General features: G+C 43.6%; 1 pseudogene; it reads right to left on the reverse strand.

The window, feature by feature from the left end:
- The window catches only part of LOC127427203 (dynein axonemal heavy chain 9-like), a 272,019-nt pseudogene that overhangs the window by 19,943 nt on the left and 229,413 nt on the right, over window positions 1-22,663 (reverse strand).

The following is a 22,663-nucleotide window of genomic DNA, read 5'->3' on the forward strand; positions in this document are numbered from 1 at the left end:
TCTCCACTTCTGATGGCCACGATCGCTGTCTTACGTGTCTGGACGCTACCCACGCAGAGACATCGTTCGTGGATGGGTCTTGTCCTCATTGCGAGAACAAGACCATGGCAACATTGCGGTCGTGGCTTGCCTTCGTAAGAAAGCAAGCCACCCCAGCGGCTCCCCACCTCGGTCCTTCTACCTACGGGTATGAGGCCGCATCGGTTAGCACTGGGGACGATTTCGGGACTTCAGTTGGAGCACCTCCGCCGGGTAACCCCCCACGGACCTCCCATTCCTCAGCACACTCGCTTGCCCCGGTCGGGCTCTCGGATGAGACCGCCGGCTCGTCTCAGGGCAAGTTCGACCTCTTATTCGGGGTCCGGGAAGACAATGAGTTATCGAGCGCAGCATCGGAGAGCGGGCTCGTCCAGTCTGACGCGGAGGCTTCGGCTGGGCTTCCTCCTTCGGGTATGGTCGCCCAGTCTCAGGCCGACACGGAGATGACGGACATGCTTTCCCAGGCAGCCTCAAGCGTCGGGCTAGAGTGGAACCCTCAACTCTCCCCTGAACCCTCGCGGCTCGATGATTAGTTCCTGGGAGCAGAGCGCCGCTCACGGCCGCACCCTGCCCCGGTCCCTTTCTTCCCGGAAGTGCATGAGGAGCTGACAAGATCGTGGGGGGCACCATTTACTACCCAATACTGATCTTTCAGCTCCTCCGCTCTCACTACCCTCGATGGTGGGACGGCCAAGGGGTTTTCGGTGATCCCCCAGGTGGATAAGGCGCTCGCGGTGCACTTGTGCCTGCAGAGCAATGCCAACTGGTGTGGGCGCCCGAAGCTCCCGTCCAGGGCCTGTAGGTTTATGTCATCTCTGACGGCTAAGGCCTATGGTGCAGCTGGACAAGCCGCCTCTGCCCTGCATGCCATGGCTCTCCTGCAGGTACACCAAGCCAAGGTGTTAAAAGAGCTGCACGAGGAAAGTTCTGACCCGGGATTGATGCAGGAACTGCGCTCGGAGACCGACCTCGCTCTCCAGGCGACGAAGGTCACGGCATGGTCTCTCAGGCAGGCGATGTCCACACTGGTGGTCCAGGAGCGCCACCTTTGGCTCAACCTGGTCGAGATGAGAGAGGCTGACAAGGCACAGTTCCTTGACGCCCCCATTTTCCAGGTTGGCCTGTTCAGCGACACCGTCGAGGACTTTGACCAGCAGTTCTCGGTGGTGAAGCAGCAGATGGAGGCTATTCAACACATCCTGACCCGGCGCGGCTCAAGACCCCACACCCTGTCTGCTCGTCGCCAAGGGTGTCCTCCTGCAGCAACAGCACTGGCTCCGCCGCAGCCTGCCCCTGTGACCTGGCCCCGGCATGGAGCCCACCGCAGGAAGCAGATGCCACCCATCTCACAGCTGGCCGCAAAGAACCCAAGGAAGGTTTCGAAGCGCCTCTGAGATGGGCGACCCAGGGATGAGGAGACCCGCTTCTATGGAGCTGGAAGACAGACCACTCCATGCCCCGGTGGAGGGCCAGGAGGAGAATCTTTTGTTTCATTTTTTGCCGCATGCCCAAGAGGCTGCAGTACCCAAAACTTCAACAAAAGAATGGTTTTCTTGTTCCCTGGGTCACATGTCAGGTGCACACAGCCGTCGTCCCATTTCGGCAGGTTTGGTGCTCCAGCGGCAGACCCCCCACCCCTAGCTGTGGTTCCGATGGACTGCGGGGATGATATTCCTCCTCCCCCTTCTCGACCAATCTTATGGTGGGTGTCAGGAGCCAGGTAAGTGCTTCGATGTCTCTGGACTCAGCATGGCCATGGGGTTTGAGCCCCCTCGACGTGGTGCCTCAGGCTTCGCCCCACCGCGAGGCCCCACCTGACGGTACGTCAGACATGATTGTCCCCTTGGCCCCCCTCGCCCGGAGTTTGGATGCATGGCTCGCGCTCTCCAACCCGTCGCAATGGCTGACCCAGACCGTCTGCCTCGGCTACATGATTCAGTTCACCAGGCCTGATCCTGAGACCCCGACCGGGCTATGTGCCCAAGGTTCCCATGTCCCATTTTAGGGATCAGGGGGTGAACCTGCAAGCGCTGCCCCAGGAGGAGGCAGACCCAGCTTTGGCGTTGCTGTGTCCAGTGTGTGCCTTACGCATCTATTTGGACCGTACGCAGAGCTTTAGAAGCTCCGAGTAGCTCTTTGTCTGGTTTGGTGGACAGAGGAAAGGAAGCGCTGTCTCCAAACAGAGGATCACCCACTGGGTCGTTGACACCATCATGATGGCATATCACACTCAGGACGTGCCGTCCCCTGTGGGGTTACGAGCCCACTCTACTAAGAGTGTAGCGGCCTCCTGGGCCCTGACCAGTGGCACCTCTTTGGCAGACATCTGCAGAGCAGCGGGCTGGGCAACACCCAACACCTTTGCAAGGTTCTACAATCTCCGGGTTGAGCCGGTTTCATCCCATGTATTGTCAGGTATGAGCAGGTAAGTTCCGGGACAGTTGTCCAGGTGTACCGCTTGTGCATAGCGCCTTTCCCCTCCCTTGAGGTGAAGACGTGCGCTTTTGACCCCCAGTCGTGTTCACAAGCTGTGATCCCTGGATGAATTTCCTCCTTAGCCCTGTGGCAGACGAGTTTGCAGAGAAACTCGCTGCCAGACCAGTACATGTGCTAATTAGGCCCTGTACTGGGGTAGGTGCTCCACATGTGCTGGTTCCCCGTAGGTGACCCCATGTGATATCTTCCGCTAAATCGTTTCCCTGTCGGTTACTGCATCTTCCTTGGGCAGAGGCCCCTCTGCCCCCTGTCACCATGTTTGTAGAAATTCCTCCCCCCTTGGGTAGGACCTACCATGCGGCTTCTCCACATGACATACTTCCGACAAGACTCGGTAAGACCATGTGATGTATTTCCACTCAAAATATCCCCCTCTCCCTTCTCTGAGCGGGGTGTGGTCTCCGCGGTGTCTTCCCCTTGGGAGTGACACCCCCCCCCCAACGTAAGCATTTATGGCTCCCAGTCGGTTAACAAATTCCACTCTTTTTGGGGAGAAAAAAGAGGAAAAGAGGCCTCGGCTGGGCTAGCCTGTCCCTATTTGTTGGGCAGTCGACTTGTTCCCAAAGGACCGTTCGACACTCATAAGAGCGATGGGGGAGGTTATGTGACTGTCTGGTGCGCTGGCTACGAGGCACACAGCGGTCTGCCCGTCTCACACCGCCAGTCCATGTGACACAGTTCAGCTAGTTTTGGCATTTCGTATAGGGACCCCTAGTGTCACTACATCGACACAACGTCGAGTGAGTGACAGATAGGGAACAACCTGGTTACTTTTGTAACCTCCGTTCCCTGATGGAGGGTATGAGACATTGTGTTCCTCTTGCCACAACAATGAAGTACCCGCTGAAATGGCCGGGACCTTGTCTTGGCTCCTCAGCACAAAACCTAAATGAGTGGTTGCATACCAGCTCCTTTTATACCTGTATGTCCGGAATGGGACTGGAATGCAAATTCCACTCGCCAATTCCCCTTGGCCTTTTTTCAAAAAGCAGAGGTGTTTGAGGGTCCCAAGAGTGACCCCTAGTGTCACTACATCAACACAAAGTCTCATTCCCTCCATCAGGGAACGGAGGTTACGAAAGTAACCAGGACATTTCTATAATATGCCTTTTATGAGTAAAAGTGTGACCAGTGGGTGTAAGAACCTTATCATCACGTGAGCTGCCTGTGCCCTCTCTGGAGCCTCCATCTCTGGGCTGCATCTGGAACACGGTGTGGAAGAGCTTCTCTGATGTCTGCGTGAGGAAGCCGATTTCTGTGTTTGGATGAAGGCTGTACAAGTACGGTGACTCAGCCGGAAGAGCATCATCTATGTACTGAAAGATCCAGGGAGAAACCAGTGAGGGTAATGAGTCTTAGGGCCATAATAATGCAGGTGAATGGGATATCTTCTAGTAAAACCTCTGTGGTGCTGTTTTGAATCAGCTCGTATCCTCTATACTGAATCTCATTAGACTCACAGGGTATCAGTACAAAACTACATATAAAACAAACTGCAGTGAAATTACTAGTCTGGGACACATTAAAACAGATGAGCTCTGGCTTCATGGATTCCACTGGGCCTCTATTCTAGGATGTTGCCCAATGTTGTCAGTTAGGAGGAACCATAATGCTGGAGGTTTAAAAGCCATGCAGATAGCTGAGAGACAGAGAGAGACAGGGAGAAAGACTGTTCTCTCTTTGCCTATGGACTGCTGCAGGCATTTTGACTACTCACATATTTACACACAAACAACCACAACAATAATGCCAAAATTGAAATGATGAAATATAGAATGTAGTTTTCTGATGTAAAATTAAGCTACTTTACTAGTACTGTTTTAATCTGTACTGTTGATACATGCAAAATGTGAAGAAGACATTTATGATTAGGGTTGTAAGTAAACTCTGTGGGACACTGACCCTTCAGGAGCGGAGTTGAATAGCCTGTTGTATATTTTCTATTCTTTTCTGTATTTGTATTTTTGTGTTTTCATTCTTTATGGTTGCTCCAAGGGTCAATGTTTTGTTTCCTCTCATACCACTTAGAAGAGAAATGACAATAAACCTACTTTGGCTTTGTCGTTATTAATGTCATCATTTCAGTTATGAAACATTTTATGTTTGACATAGTAAAAAGAGGTTTATGTTCACAATCCCACAATTCAATGGATTTATCTTGTTGTTATAAAACTAGACTAGACTAGGCTAGTTACCTGATGATATCCATTGTCATCCATGTTTCAAGGCAGGGGGAAGCCAGGGGCCATGTACAACTCTCCATCCATCATCTCCGGCTTGATGAACTCTTCCAAAAATGTACAACAAAGCGTGCGGTCCCAGTCATCTGTGATGTGACCCCCTTACATGATCTCCCCAAAGAGATGGCGTAAATCATCATAGGACACCTAAAACACCAGCAAAAATTTGTAGTTGACATGAAATACATTTGGGAATTTGACAAGTCCTGCTGTATGACATGATTTACTCCATCTAAAACTATTTTAAACAGCATCTCACTAATTCTTTTATAATTATTATGTGGGTAGTTTTATAACCTTATATTGAGAGACTACATGGAATATTTATACTTAATTTAAGTTCATTTAAGTTCATTTAAAATGAACTAGTGAAGGTGACTAGTCACAGCTATTATATATATATATATATATATATATATATATATATATATATACTCATATACGATACAGTATACTGTATATTATATAAGGAATATGGAAGTAAAATCATGACTAAAGTCTTTAAACATGTTAAATTACACTAACCAAAATAATAAAAACAAACTTAATGCTTGTATATTTTAAGCATATTTAATTTGGTAACATTACACACATAATTACATCAACACTGGTAGGTGAATTTTTACTATTGCATTTTTAATGATGGATTTATTTCTCATTATGTTAAATATTCTCCGCTTAAAAATGTTTTTTTGCAAAGACTTTAGTCATTATTATACTTCCATAAAGGAACATGAAATGTATTGTCTGAAATGTTGTACTAAAGGAATGTTATTCTGGAGCCTTCCATTCCACAAGAATTGAAATGACAGATGACTGTGAGCTGAACGTCATGTATTCCAACACCTCAGGATGACTGGTTATAGCTGACTCTGTGCCTCCTCTAATACTAGTTACTGTGGCTGCTCTGTTCCTTACAGCTCCTCTGAGGCCCCGTGGCTCTGAGTAATGTGATTAAGCTAATGTGGGCATGTGACGGGTGGCTACAGTGGAGCCAGATGAAGTCATTCCCAGATGAGAGGAGGTAAATGCGAGCACTGTGACCTACAGAGATGGAGTGTGGGCACACCGATTGGAGAGCTCAACATTTCGCGGAAAGCCTAAAATGTGTTAAATGTGTAGGAAAGAACTGCACCCTCATTACATATTCTTCCGTGTCCCTGTTTGTCTGTGTGCTGTAATTGCTGACATACAAGCTGCCATAAATTTTGCCTGTTGTTGAAATGTGAGCTCAGTATTCTTCAAGCTCTTTCTAAATGAACGACAGAGCTTATTTTTCATGTCCGAATACATTTTTGGAATAACTCCGAAGCTTCAGAACGACATGCGTATAATTACAGTGCTTGCAAGGCAGCACTTGATATTCCTTGTACTTATTTTATTACAGTGGTTAAATGGAATGCTGTCTCAATATTCCACAAACATTAAACATTATGTACTAAAGTTCTGCAGTCAATTCAGCCAATACTGCTTAACACAGACTACATTCAGACTTTGTTTTGCAGATAATTTTAGCCTTAGGTGTGCATTCATTCATTTATACTTTTTAAGCTATTTAAATCTGAACTGTGTATTGTTTTTTTTTTCTGATATTACAATACTTGCTCCTATTCCAGCTTAATATGTGTGCTATATTATTATGTAAGTTTACAATATAATATGTAACATAATTATTTTAAAGCTATCGGTTGGCTGATTTACCTGAAAAATGTAAGTGCTGTGATTCTTTGGCTCTTTCAAAATGTTGCTCAGCCTAACACACTGGCTCAACCAATGGTGTGAGTCTGTTTTTGATCTGTAGAATTTAATTTATGCAGAACCAAAGCTTATCAAAACTTACCTACCACTATTCTTTTGCTGCCTTTCTAAACACTAGGATTTCTTTCAGGAAATGCAAATCTAGTCAGAGTATGTGTTTCTTTTGTATTGGGTTTTTGCCATAAAAGCAAACACAAATGCTTAATGGCTTTGTGTAATGAAGGGCATAAATATTATATTCTGAGCAGGTTGATATGTAGGTGGGAGAGAGTAATTACATACGCTCCAGACCCAGAATCGCTCTCTTTGAACAGAGCATATGTCATCACGCCTTTTACTCTCTCTCAGATAAATATATAAATAAATCAATTTAAAGAAATATTCAGGGTTCAATAAGTTTAGCTCAATCGACTAATATTTATGACTTGTCCCTCCTTTTCTATAAAAAAGCAAAAATCTGGGTCACAGCAAGGCACTTACAATGGAAGTGAACGGGGACAATCTGTAAATGTTAAAAAACTTACCGTTTCAAATGTGTATAGCCATAGCGTAACCAATTTGTGTGTTAACATGATTTTAGTGTGATGAAATCACTTGCTAACCTCTTCTTTGTAAAGTTATAACCAATTTTACAACTTAGTTGCCATGATGACATAACCCTATAAACTCTAAAACCCAAAAATGACAGTAAAAACAACAATTTAAACAACTTTACAGCTCAAATAATACATGGGTTTTAACACAAGAATGAATGTTGTTTTATAAAATTGTAAGACTTCACATTTAACCATTAAACCATTCAATTCCATTGTAAGTGCCTCACTTTAACCTCGATTTCCCTTTTTTTTTTTTTTTTTTTTTTTTAAGAAAATTAGGGACAAGTAAATTTCCATTTTTTGTGGTAATCAACATTATGCTACAAATGCTGTCAATTGAGCTCAACTTGTATTAAACCTGGAATATTTTTTAAAGACCTCATGAAATCCTCTAATGAGCCATTTTTTTTTTTTTTTTTTTTTGTGTTGACATATTTCCCATTAAAACATAGCATATAGATGGCTTCCAAGCTAATAGAATTAGACTAAAAGCCACAAAACTCCAATTTTGATTTCATGGGGCCCCTCCAATAAACATACATACAGGAAATATACATTAAACATATACAGGAAATTATCTCTCTCTCTCTTTCTGTCAGGCCCCACTCACCTTGCTGTTGGCCTCCAGATAGTTGTAGAGCAAACTGACTGAGATAGTCAGGTCTGCATTGTTGAACGGGTAACTCTTGTTCCAGCCCTGAGGGCCGAACTTCCTCCTTTCCGCCACCACCACGTGGAAGTAGCACAGGGCAAAAAGAATGCTTTTACACTCATTCTCTCAGGCACACATCTCCAGGGTTTCCTGTCAATTAAGACACATTCATATCATGCTTTAAATTCTGGCAAAAAGTTCCTACTTTAGAACAAAGAGACAATGTTGAAAGCAAAAACCTTTGCGATTTTCTGTTGTCATTCTCTTTCATTGTTAGAATTCCCAGCGGACATTCGACATTAGGACAGACAAAAGGATGACTAGATTCCAATATATTTAGGAGCTGAGATTCCTTTTTAATTGTCACTGCTTGTCAGGTCTTTCATCCCCGGGCTCATTATTTCAAATGACATAAATGAGTGTGGGGGGTTGGGTTGGTTGCGAGCCAAATGGCATCTCGACCTCATGGGATTCATATATTTGTACAAGCAATCCAATAACGTTGTTGAACAAATATCCTCTGCTTATGAATATGTCACAAGCAATAGGAGTCCTTATAGGTTATTCTGTTGGACCTTGTGCAGCTGACTTAAAAAGCGGAGGTGGTGTTAAAGCGCTGATCCAGACACAAGTGAATTAATATTCTGCCCATGACAGCAGTGGACTCAACACAGCAAAGAGCACAGCATACATCCACTAGCCCACCATAGCTGACGACTCACAAACCTAATGCTGACGCAAATGCTCATGCTAATTCTATGTAAATATCGAAATCCTTATGATTCTGTAATTAAAGCCGTGGCATCATTGTGTGTGTGTTTGGTATGACAGTTTATGATTAATGTATTGCCATAGTGATGTTTTACTGTTAGTCACAATCAAACTAATCATTAAAAGTTACAAATCATTTAGGTTAGCCCTTGATTTGATGACGCCAACAGGAAGGAATTGACTTGGCTCTTTGCTAGGACAGCTGAAAAGGTCATTATGAAAGCAGCTGTCATTTTCTGGATTACTGTTGCTTACTAGAGTTTGAGAGCTGTTTAGACCTTTTTTTCTGCTATTGATTTACTTTCAAGGTGTGTACATGACTAGAATGTGAGTCATTCAGCCAAGGAAACCTCCTAGAAAGCTACAGTGCCATTATGTTGCTACAGCACTTATCTGGGAGATAGTCATCAGCACCCTGAGCACTAAATTGGCCAAGAGCGAGCTCGACAGTCACACAAAGATCGAGGTTTGGTGATAAGACATGCAGAATTTTAATTGCCATTTGCAATACAGAAGCACCACAGCAGTCTCAGTCACTGAGATTCTCTCATAATAAGCAAAATGAGCCACACTGATGGGAATAATTTTATTAGCCAGCTCAGAGTTTGAAGTAAAACAGCACAATTTGGGGCTTTACGGAACCTCACAGGAAACATGACATAGTAGAGAGCATGATCAAAGGCAGAATCCCAATTCTTAAACTATGCAAACTAAAAACTTTAATATGCCAGATCAGGATTACTACGTCACACAGTTTGAAAATAGTAGGTGCTCTGACAGCATGCTATTTTGATGTCTGACACTGTGTTCCAATCGGCATAAATGATGGCAGGGCACTTCAAAGAGAGACTAATCATGGTAGCCTAGTTGTAGGGTTTTCAAAATGGAATTTAAAACAAAATAACATAAAAAGTGAATAATGAATGTCTGTTATTTTTTAGCCCCACACCTTTCAGCCCTCTATAGCTCTCACAGTGGAAGGTAATATCTTAGAAGGGAATAGGGCATAGGGATGATCACTTCTGAATGGAATGCAACAAAAATCCATGCTTTTTGAGCTAATATTGCACTCAGCTCTTTAGGCTACAGTGGGAGGGTTTACAATGGCAAAAGTATCGACTATAGGACATAAGGGTTTGTTGTATCAAGACAAGAGAAACAGATCAATATTTAAGTCCTTTTTTTACTATCAATCTACACTTTCACTTTCAAATTCTTCTTCTTTTGTTTTTGGAGATTCACATTTTTCACACATATCGCCACCACTAACCAGCATAAACCAGCTTGGACCAACATGGAAAATTAATGCTGAGCTGAAGTGGCCTGGATTAGTTGCCTTGCTCAAGGTCAGGACAATGACAGCTCAAGGCTCATTCCTTGCAGGGATTGAACCAAAAACCCTCCACTTTCTGACCGTGAGGATACAGCCGATGGCTGCTTGTGCCTTTTACTTATATCTCATGATGACTAAAAAGTGTTATTATTGGTCAGCTGTGTGAACATGTGCAGGTTACTATACCTGATTAAAGTTGTCCAGGGCTTTGTGCAGGTTGGTGTGTATGCCCATAGGTGGCTCATTGGTGATTTTGATGGAGTTTTCCAGGATGCCCTGTGGAATGATGTCGGGTGAGGATGAGGGTTCGGCACTGATGAAAAGTTCTTGTGGCTGCCCTCCCTATGCTGTTCAAGTTTCTTCTCCAGAGTCCCCAGCCATTTAGCTACGAAGTTTATATTATAGTTTATATATAAAAAATAAAAAAAATAGACAACACAAATGAAACAATGCGACTGAGAATCACCCTACAAAAATGAAAATGACTGATTATGCAGTACCAGATACAATTAACTTCCTAATGCTATAATCTACTGAATATAACATTATGCTGAGTGAACTGTCACAGTGTTCAAATCACTATGACAGTGATATTGATTTTGAGAAATTATATCAGAATAGGGGCAGTGGTGGCTTGGGGTTAAGGCTCTGGGTTACTGACCAAATGGTCGGGGGTTCAAGCCCCAACACCGCCATGCTGCCACCGTTGGGCCCTTGAGCAAGGCCCTTGACCCCATCTGCTCCAGGGGTGCTGTATCATGGCTGACCCTGCGCTCTGACCCCAGCTTAGCTGGGATATGTGAAAAAAAGAATTTCACTGTATATGTGCAAATGTATAATGTGTGATAAAAAAATAATAATAATTGGTTTCTAACAGTGGCAAATTCTCAGGGTCAGCAAAGCCTTCTCTGCTGGCCTAACATGCCAAATAAATAAATATTTGTCATCCTTTCATTCTCAATCACTTTTTTTTTGCCTATGTATTTTTAATCACTTTCCACTCTTCATTAAACATTCAGTGTCGGTTCAAGTTTTGAAAAGAAGTGCTGCATTCCATTCAAATTGGAAAGTCAGATTTACAAGAACTTCCTACTAAGAAAAGTGCAATGGAATGAATCTTTAAGTCAGAATTACAACTTGTAGGCTCATGCAGAAATTCACAACTCAACTCAGGGGCATGATGTCACACAAACATGTCGACACTCAGGGAGATACAGTACAAAGTAAGTGATAAACATTCACTTTATTAAGTAATATCGATAAATTAGTTCGTTTCCACATTACATGATATTAAAGCTTGTTTAACAAACGCTTGCAGAAACAGGTGTATAAACATTATAATCTCTTTTGATAATCGTACACCTGAAGCACAAATGCTAGCGCTGCAGCATTGTTTATCAGTTGGGTTGCTAGGAGACATCTCTAATGAGAGTCAAACCCCTGCTAAACTAACGGAAGCATTGCAGTTCCGAATATCAGGAAATGGAATGCATTTATGGTCGGCGATATCAAGTAGGAATATCCCACATCCAACTTAAATGGAACGCAGCATAACCGTGTACCCTGACAAAACAAAATTTATTGCAAGCAACATTTAAATCGCAAATATTATTAGATCGATTTTCCAGGTATTACAGACCTCCTTGGTAGATTCATATGAAAAATTATGATTTTTTAATGTCTGTTTGGGAGACGTTCATTTCACAAAACAGTCATGCTGCAGTTAAAATGAGGCTTGCTTGAGCATTAAGTATCGTTTCAAGTTCTGGCTTTCATGCGTGGACGTGTTTTTATAATGTCAATTGGTATTATTAGTTAGCTGTGACATAATGTATGATGCCCAAAGGCATAGGGTGTCTTATTCATTGTGAAACTGTGTTTTCTTAATGGCATGAATCACACTGAAGGCCTAGACTTTTAATGCACGGCCCACAACTGGTTTCTAATGACTTAAAAGTTACATGGATGAGCTTAAAGTGTGGAGAAAACAAAGAGGCATTTTAACTTCTTGACAAATAAAGCCATTCAATCTCAAAGCAGCAGAGAGACATGTTGTTCCCTATCTGTCACTCACTCGATGTTGTGTCGATGTAGTGACACTAAGGGTCACTCTTGGGAGCCCCAAACACCTCTGCTGGTATGCAACCACTCATTCAGATTTTCTCTTCGGAGCCAAGAGGTTCTATTCATTGAAGCTGAATTCATCCGCGAAGTTCATTCACCTCATCTACTGGATTCTACGGTGCATCTCTTTGCACCCATGGAGTGCAGAGAACACCCCTGGGCGCTTGGGCAGAAACAACTAAAAGAGTATATTCTAATAAGAGTATATTTTCTTTCTAAAAGAGCGGCACACATGGAATGTCTTTTTAAAGATGCCTTTCCGTTTGTGTGTTATTCCTGGTTGTGGTCAATATCTCACCGCTTCTGACGGCCACGATCGCTGTCTTATGTGTCTGGGCACTGCCCACGTGGAGACATCGTTCGTGGATGAGTCATGTCCTCATTGCGAGAACATGACCATGGCAACGTTGCGGTCGCGGCTTGCTTTCGTAAGAAATGGGACATCAATGGGACCACCTCCCCCGGGTATCCTCCCATTCCCCAGCATGCTCGCTTACCCTGATCAGGCTCTTGCACGAGACCGCCGGCTCGTCTCAGCGCGAGTTTGACTTCTTGTTTGGAGCTCCGGAAGATGATAAGTTATCGAGCGCAGCATCGGAGAGCGGGCTCATCCAGTCTGACGCAGAGGCTTCGGCTGGGCTCCCTCCTTCCTCCTGGGTCGCCCAGTCTCACACCGATGAGGAAATGACAGACATGCTTTCCCGGGCGGCCACGAGCGTCGGGCTAGAGTGGAACCCTCCACTCTCCCCTGAACCCTCGCAGCTCGGCGATCAGTTCCTGGGAATGGGGCACCGCCCATGGCAACGCCCCACCCCCGTTCCTTTCTTCTGGAAGTGCATGAGGAGCTGGGAGGCACCTTTTACTGCCCGGTCCTGGTGTTTCAGCTCCCCCGCTCTCACTACTCTCGATGGTGGAGCAGCCGGGGGTATTCGGTGATCCCCCAGGTGGATAAGGCGCTCGCGGTGCACTTGTGTCCACAGAGCGCTGCCACCTGGCCTCTCGGGTAGGCAATGTCCACCCTGGTGGTCCAGGAGCGCCACCTTTGGCTCAACTTGGTTGAGATGGGAGAGGCGGACAAGGCACGGTTCCTTGATGCCCCCATTTCCCAGGTTGGCCTGTTTGGCGACGCCGTCAAGGACTTTGCCCAGCAGTTCTCGGCGGTGAAGAAGCAGACAGAGGTCTTACAACATTTCCTGCCCCAGCGCGGCTTAAGACACCGCACCCTGTATGCTCGTCGTCAAGGGCGTCCTCCTGCAGAAACAACACTGGCTCCGCCGCAGCCTGCCCCCGTGGCCCGGCTCTGGCGTGGAGCCTTCCGCAGGAAGCAGACGCCACCCGTCTCGCCGGCCGCTAAGAACCTGAGGAAGGCTTAAGCGCCCCCGAGATGGGCGACCCAGTATCGAGGAGACCCACTTCTCTGGGGCTGGTCAACAGACCACTACATCCCCCGGTGGAGGGCCGGGAGGAGAATCTTTTGTCGCCGCATGCCCAGAAGGCTGCGGCACCCAAAAGCCTGACAAAAGAATGGTTCCCTCGTCTCCTGGGTCACATATCCGGTGTGTACGGCCATTGTCACAACCACCGTCCACCGTCCCATTTTGGCAGGTATGGCGCTCCAGCGTCGGACCCCCTGCCCCTGTGCGCCCAGCTGTGGCACAAACACGCCCACACAGGATTGGTTACAGTGGACTACGGGGATGAGATTCCTCCTCCCTCCTGCTCGGCCAACGGACAACACAGCACCGGTAGCATACATCAACCGCCAAGGCAGTCTACACTGCCATTGCATGTCTCAACTCGCCCGCCGTCTCCTCCTCTGGAGTCGGCAGTGCCTCAAGTCACTATGAGCCACTCACATCCCCGGGCGACCTTAACACCACAGCAGACATGCTGTCACGTCAGGTTACCCTCAGGGGAGAGTGGAGACTCCACCCTCAGATGGTCCATCTGATTTGGAGATGATTCGGTCGAGCACAGGTGGACCTGTTTGCTTCCTGGGAATCCTCCCACTGCCCGCTTTTGTACGCCCTGACCGAGGCACCCCTCAGTATAGATGCGCTGGCACACAGCTGGCCCCCTGGACTATGCAAATACGCTTTTCCCCCAGTGAGCCTACTTGCACAGACCCTGTGCAAGGTCAGGGAGGATGAGGAGCAGATCATCCTAGTAGCACCCTACTAGCCCACCTAGACATGGTTCTCGAATCTCACGCTCCTCGTGACAGCCCCCCCGGCAAATTCCCCTGAGGAAGGACCTTTTTCTCAGGGATGGGACACCATCTGACACCCGCGACCAGACCTCTGGAATCTCCACGTCTGGCCCCTGGACGGGACGTGGAAGACCTAAGAGCCCTACCAACCATGGTGGTAGACAGGATCACTCAGGCTAGGGCTTTCCTTCCTGAAGGAGAGGCTGGAGGGGCAGCTGTCCCCCTCCACCCTGAAGGTGTATGTAGCCACTATTTTGGCTCATCACGATGCAGTAGATGGTAAGTATTTGGGGAAGTATGACTTGATCATCAGGTTCCTGAGAGGCGCTAGGAGGTTGAATCCCTCCAGACTGCGCCTCGTCCCCTCATGGGACCTCTCTGTAGTCCTTCGGGGTCTACAGGGAGCTTCCTTTTGAGCCCTTGGAGTCAGCTGAGCTTAAGGCACTCTCTTTGAAGACTGCCCTCCTGACTGCGCTCACTTCCATCAAAAGGGTAGGGGACCTGAAGGCGTTCTCTGTCAGCAAATAGTGCCTGGAGTTTGGTCCGGGTTACTCTCATGTACTCTCACGTTGCGCCTGAGACCCCGACCGGGCTATGTGCCCAAGGTTCCCACGACTCCTTTTAGGGATCAGGGGGTGAACCCGCAAGCGCTGCCCCAGGAGGAGGCAGACCCAGCCTTGGCGTTGCTGTGTCCAGTGCGAGCTTTACGCATCTATTTGGATCGCATGCAGAGCCTTAGAAGCTCTGAGCAGCTCTTTGTTTGCTTTGGTGGACAGCGGAAAAGAAGCACTGTCTTCAAACAGAGGATCGCCCACTGGGTCATTGACACCATCACGATGGCATATCAGGCTCAGGACATGCCACCCCCTGCAGGGTTATGAGCCCACTTGACCAGGAGTGTGGCAGCCTCCTGGGCCCTGGCCAGTTGCGCCTTTTTGGCACACATCTGCAGAGCAGCAGGCTGGGCAACACCCAACACCTTTGCGAGGTTCTACAATCTCCGGGTTGAGCCGGTCTCGTCCCGTGTATTGGCAGGCACGAGCAGGTAAGTTCCGGGACAACTGGCCAGGTGTACTGCTTGCGCATAGCGCCTTTCCCCTCCCTTGAGGTGAAGACGTGTGCTCTTGACTCCCAGTCGTGTTCACAGACTGTGATCCCTGAATGACTTTCCTCCTTAGCCCTCTGGCAGTTGAATTTCTGGAGAAACTCGCTGACCAGCCAAGTACGTGCGCTAATTAGCCCCTGTACTGAGGTAGGTGCTCCACATGTGCTGGTTCCCCGAAGGTGACCCCATGTTATATCTTCCGCAAAATTGTTTCCCTGACGGCAAACTGTGTCTTCCTTGGGCAGAGGCCCCTCTGCCCCCTGTCGCCATGCTCTGTAGAAACTCCTCCCCCTTCGCGTAGGACCTACCATGGGACCTCTCTACATGACATACTTCTGACAAGATTCGGTAAGACCGTGTGACGTATTCCACTCAAAATACCCCTCTTTTTGGGCAGGGTGTGGTCTCCGCAGTGTCTTCCCCTTGGGAGGGACACCCCACGATGCAGACACTTATGGCTCCCAGTCAGTTAACAAATTCCACTCTTTTTGGGGAGAAAAGAGATGGAAAAGAGGCCTCGGCTGGACTAGCCTGTCCCTGTAGTTGGGCAGTCGTCTTGTTCCTGATGGACCGTTTGACGCCCATAAGAGCGTTGGGGGAGGTAACGTGAAGGCCTGGTGCACTGGCTATGAGGCACACAGCAGTCTGCCTGTCACACACCACCAGTTCACGTAACACAGTTCAGCTAGTTGTGGCGTTTTGTATAGGGACCCCTAGTGTCACTACATCGACACAATGTCGAGTGAGTGACAGATAGGGAATGTCCTGGTTACTTTTGTAACCTCCGTTCTCTGATGGAGGGAACGAGACGTTGTGTCCCTCTTGCCACAATGCTGAATTACCCGCTGAAATGGCCGGGACCTGGTCTCGGCTCCTCAGCACAAAACCTGAATGAGTGGTTGCATACCAGGTCCTTTTATGGATGTCCGGGGGAGTGGCATGCAAATTCCACTCGCCAATTCTCGTTGGCCATTTTTCAAAAAAGCAGAGGTGTTTGGGGCTCCCAAGAGTGACCTCTAGTGTTACTACATTGACACAAAGTCTTGTTCCCTCCATCAGGGAACGGAGGTTACAAAAGTAACCAGAACGTTTTCTTTAAAAGGAAACAACAGCTAAATGCAAAGTGCTTCAGAGCTATCTATAAAGGGATAGTTCACTCAAAATCATTTACTCACCTTAATGCCATCCCAGATGTGTATGACTTTCTTTGTTCTGCAGAACAAAAATTATGATATTTAGAAGAACATCTCAGCTCTGTAGATCCATACAATGCAAGTGAATGGTGATCAAAAATTTGAAGCTCCAAAAAGCACATAAAGGCAGCATAGAAGTAATCCAGAAGACTGTAGTGTTTTAATCAGTGTCTTCTGATGCGATCCAATCGGTTTTGGGAGAGAACAGACCAAAATGTAACTCCTTTTTTCGGTAACACTTTACAAATAAGGTTCTATTCGTTAATATTAGATAATGCATTTGGTGTCATGAAAAATCAATTAAAAATACATTTACAGCATTGATTATTCTTTCTTAAAGTTAGTTAATAAAAATACAATTGTTCATTGTTAGTTCATGTTATTTCAAAGTGCACTGACAAATGTTAACACACAAGTTTTGATTTAAAAAATGTATTAGTACATTTTGAAATTAACATTAACCAAGATTAATAAATGCTGCAAAAGTAGTGTTCATTCTTAGTTAATATTAACTAATGTTAACTAATGTTGACAAAGAAAACCTTATTGTAAAATGTTACCCCTTTTTTACTGTACATCTTGCCATTGCATTCTCTAAGCATGATCACAATTTCAAGCTCGATTACACTTTCTAGTGCTTGAGCAGAGTGCTATGGCGCTAAAAAAGTGTAATCGAGCTTGAAATCATGATCACCAAGCAGACTGCTGATGTCAAGGTCTAAAGTGACAAAGGAGTAAGATTTTGGTCTGCTATGACCTTAAACTGACTGGATCGCCTCAGAAGACATGGATTAAACCAATGGAGTCTTATATGCTTCTTTATGTGCTTTTTGGAGCTTCAAAGTTCTGGCCACCATTCACTTGCATTGAATGGACCTACAGAGCTGAGATATTCTTCTAAAAATCTTAATTTGTGTTCTGCAGAAGAAAGAAAGTAATTTTTGAGATGGTAAAGGGTGAGGATATGATGAGAGAATTTTCATTTGTGAACTATTTCTTTAAAAGCTGCTAATGCTGTGCACTTGTTATTGTTCCAGGGGAAAATTTTGTCATTGGCTATATTTAAAACCTAAAAAAAAGCTATGAGTCAGCTGCAGGTATTCACAGTCATGCTGTTATTCAGAAAACCAGCATGATTGCAATTGTGATTTTGCTTTTATTTCAGAGTTAAAAGCAACAAGTAAATAATATTGACTAACTTACGTTTCTGACAAAAACTGAAAGCTGTGCTTTACTTCTCCGCCAGCAAAAATAATTCCAAAAGAAGGCAAAGCATTAATGACAACTCACTTTCTAAACTGCTCTCACACTCTGGTTACAAACAAGTGTTTCATTCGTGAACAAACCAGTGTTTGTGAATTAATCTTTTAAGTGTTGTCCACTTCCATTGTTGTGGGGGTGAACATCTTGATGCCTATCAAAGAATTATTAGAGTCATTGGCTATGTTTACATGCACATCAATACTCTGATTATTCCAATAATCTGAGTATAAAGAATAATTAGATTAAGGTGTTCACATGATTTGACTAACCTCTTCAATCCAGTTTGCATGCTACTTGCCAATACTCTGATTATTCGCTGACAAATGTGATGTTTTAATGTTTTTTTATAAATAAATATTTATTACAAAAATCTTGTTGGAAATCTTGTATATTTAAATACAACTTGGGTTAAGGAAAAATTGTCAGTCAGTTTGTGAGTCTTTTTGAACAATTTATTAAAAGAACAGGTTCATAAGAGTCATTTTGTTTGTGAATCGGAATACATGCGCTGGATGTTGTTGTGTTCCGCCCATGAGGACGAACTAATTTAAAAGATGTACTTGCCATTATTTTGCATTACATGTCTCTTTATCTCACCAAAATTCAATTCAGATTGCAACCAGACATTCACAACTCTGCAAAATATGTTTTCTTTTGCCGTGGGGCTGTAGATTCTGCGGCGAGGGAGCACCACTGCTGAAAAATGGTGCAAGGAACTGCCGTTTCACGTGAAGCCGAGAAGTAAGTGCATCTTCTTCTGTTTCGCTATGTTTTCTAACCTGTGCATGTCTGGAACATGATCCATCTGCAGCACTGGCGCAGACATCCTTTGGTCAGAGTGGAAGAAATGCAATTAAAGCATTTACATGCCTATATAAAGCGATTAAAATAGGAGTACTTCACATATCTTACTGCGATTATCATTACTCTGATTATTAGCATAATCGCAATATCATAATCGCATATTCTGTTTACATGTGCAACAGTTTAATCGCAGTATTGCCTTAATCGCATTGTAATCGCATCATGAGGGTGCATGTAAAGGTAGCCAATGATTGTATGACTCACTCATAACATAAATTCTGTTGTCCCCACATACTGGCGTAAAGATGAAATCTACAGAAATGGGCACTAAATGAATAAAGTAAATGAACAAATCTTTTTGGTGAACAGATATAAAAACTTGAGTAACTAGTATGAATAAAAAATCCCTGCTACTATTTGGACATTGTGAAGGGAAACGAACAGTGATGTGTCCCAGTGCTCTTATACTGAATATTGCTGATTGGCCAATCAAGTTTGAGGACCGGAACTAACTGTTATATACAGAGTATATATATATATATATATATATATATATATATATATATATATATATATATATATATATATATATATACTCGGCGCTATAATATGTGTAAATCAGATGTTTATTGTAATTTTCATACTGCTATGTTTCTTGGAACTGCACTTAAGACTTTCACCCACTGTTGCACTTGTGTATATTGTTGAGTGACAATAAAGGGATTTGATTTGATTTGATTTGCTGCATTCAGCCTTTAAATTTATTTATCTGATGGCATTTAATTTACCATGTAATGCCCATGTAGCCATTACTAGCTTTTGGCTTTCACTCGAATCCACTTTTTTTGTCGAATTTGGCACTGAAACAGGATAACATGGCATATTACGGGTGGCAGTAGTTTTAAAAGGCTGAATGCAGCATATTCCTCCCTGAAAAGCTATTAAAGTTAAACACTATCCTGGCAGCCACTTTTCAAGTAATAGTCGTCCCTGAGTGAATTCACCTTGCTCTCTTCGTCTCTACCCATAGTATACCTAAAACAGTACATTTCTAAAGGGAGGTGGAGCTCTGGGTAGTTTAGAGATTCCCAGGACTGAGGATTTTCTGCTTTAGCCTTAGCAATTGATTGCCTCTCTACAGTGAATGGATTTCTGCATTTCTGCTGGCCGGGGCTTCTCTGTGCTTCAATATAATTAACCTTCACTGGAGGGGAACTTTTCATTGACCCAACGATCTCCCAGGCAAAGCCTGAATTAATAAGTGGGCTGAAAGAGACAGGCCATTGGCTGTGCTGAGGCAGGACTGCCTGGGTGAGACAGCCAGATGAAGCCTGGGGGAGTAGGGTATAAAGGCTTGCGAAGAGAATGGATCCATCTTTGTATATATATATATATATATATATATATATATATATATATATATATATACTTTATATATTTTTTGTTTTAGTCAAAATTTCAGTCTTTAATTTAATAAACATTTTGCCATTATCATTAATTTCAGTCCATTTTACTGGTTTATACTGACTGAAATGGCATTTATTTATGATAAATTATTAAATATTGATCTGTTTCTCACCCACACCTGTCATATCATGTCTGAACACATGGATTTCACCACTGGAGTCATATGGATTACTTTTATGCTCAATTTATGTGGATTTTGGAGTTTCAAAATTTTGGCACCCATTCACTTGCATTGTATGGACCTACAGATTCTTCTAAAAATCTTAATTTGTGTTCAGCAGAAGAAAGAAAGTCATACACATATGGGATACCAGAAGGGTGAGTAAATCAATAATAATAATAATAATAATAATAATAATAATAATAATATATATATATATATATATATATATATATATATATATATATATTTGGGGGTGAACTATCCCTTTAAGTAGACGAAAATAACATTTTAGTTGAAGGAATGTACAAAATGGTGAAAATGTTTGTTATATTTTGAAAATTGTATAAAAAGTATTAACATGCATCAAACATTAGAGATTTATTAACATATACCTGAGCTCCCAAAATATTACCATATAATGAGTATATTAATGTATAAGCTACTTTTAGAAGTCACTCTTCTAAATTCTTCATGTTTAGAGACTGTTTAGTATATTGTATTCTGCATATTGTATTTATGGCAACAGCACTTCCATTATGTGGTTTATCTCTCCAAGAAATATTGTTAGTGAGTTGATAGCATACTGTATTGCTTTGTTATTGTGTTCTTGTTATGTCAACAGTATGTAATTATTTTTTATTATTATTTATTATTATTGATAATAACTTTTGCTAAGTAACCATTTGTTAAAGGTTTAGTTCATCCCAAAATGAAAATTCAGTCATTGTTTACACACCCCTGTGTCATTATAACCCCATATGACTTTCTTTTTTCTTAACACAAAGGGAGAAACTGTGAAAACATTTTGTGCTCAGTGATGTCATACACTGGCAGTTTATGGGACCACATCTTTAAGCTTCAAAAGTATGCAAAAGTATAATTTAGAAGACTAATAATTTATTATTAATTTAAAATTAAATTATAAATGAAGTCTTATAAATTATTGTTCTGAAAGCATAAGATGAGGTTTGGTGAGAAACAAACTGAAATTGAATATATTATTTAGTAAAACTGTTGATCGACCGCTGCTCTCCTATGCACATTCATGAGACTGCCCCAGAGCTGTATCCGTCATGAGATGGGGCATTCAAGCGAAAATAATTTGTTTATCTAAAAACAGGTCCGTCACAGAGATACTAACACAACACAGCTGCACACAAACCAGAGAACAGAACTTACTAAATATGTCTGATGAGATGAGTTTGTAGTCTGAGGGTACGTTTACACGACAACAATGTACTAAAATTGGAAAAGTTTTTCCTTTGCATTTTTGAAAAGTTTTGCGTACAGACAACAACATTGTCAAAACGATCCCCGTTCACACAGATCCGCGAAAACGACTAAAAATGCTGTATTATGCATGCCAGGCCAGTAGTTGGCGATGTCACTTTGTAAAGAAACACTATGCACCTGCACACATAAGCATTCTTCCACAGAGAGGTTAATACAAACCATGAAGATGGCGATCACTGGTTGTAGTAGTGATGCAGTAAATCTACACTTTGCTGGAGAAACGTCAATAAACTCAAAATCTTGAGCAGCACAAACACAGTCCTGTAGTTGTAATTTTTAATGTCTCATGGCACATGCCTATAGACTGAACACGTAATACGCATGTGCATGACGTCATCGTTTTCACAAATTCGCATTTTTGTATGTTTACACGGAGACGATGAAAGGCATCATTTTCAAAAACTTGCACTTTGAAAACCGTTTTCAAAAGTTTGCATTTTCAGGCCCCAAAACGCTGTTGTCGTGTAAATGAACAGCCAAAATGCATAAAAAGTTTTTCGTTTTTAGTTGAAAACGTTGTCGTGTAAACGGCCCCTGAGAAAAGATATATTTCTACTCCCAGCTTTATTTATTTTGAGTTCTCAATCAAACTGAGAGATAGACAGAGGAGGTTGAAGACAGCCACAGCCACACCGTGTCCTAACCTGATGGCAAATGACACATGATAAAAGGTATATTTTCTATGTTAATCTGAGTTTTTGTCCTAACCAGCTGTGACGAGCGACAGGACATTCCGTCGATCACTTGTTTTCTATTTTCGGCATCGCACCGGGTAACAACATCCGCTGTGAAGTGGCACCAGTCCAAAAACTTTCTCATAGCACTACATTAAAGCCAGCATCTCACTAGCCGGTTAAAATCTACTTGAGTTTGGCCAAGAATGTTACAGCTACTGAATGTTTTCACTGAGGTATCACTCTCTTCAGTCAGAGGTCCGTCACAAATGCTTACCAGTTCAGAATGGAGAAGAGATATTCCCACTCCCTGTCTATCTCTCTGTTTGATTGAGTATTCTGTTTCAAACAAATGAGGTTGGCCATATATATTCATCTATTCTCCGAATATAGACATATTTAGTAAGTTTGGTTCTCTGGTTTGTGTGCAGCTGTGTTGTGTTCTGTTGTTTCTATTGCTGTGGAGGACCTGTTTTTAGATAA

The sequence above is a fragment of the Myxocyprinus asiaticus genome, chromosome 36 (genome assembly GCF_019703515.2).
Source record: "Myxocyprinus asiaticus isolate MX2 ecotype Aquarium Trade chromosome 36, UBuf_Myxa_2, whole genome shotgun sequence".
Lineage (NCBI taxonomy): Eukaryota > Metazoa > Chordata > Actinopteri > Cypriniformes > Catostomidae > Myxocyprinus > Myxocyprinus asiaticus.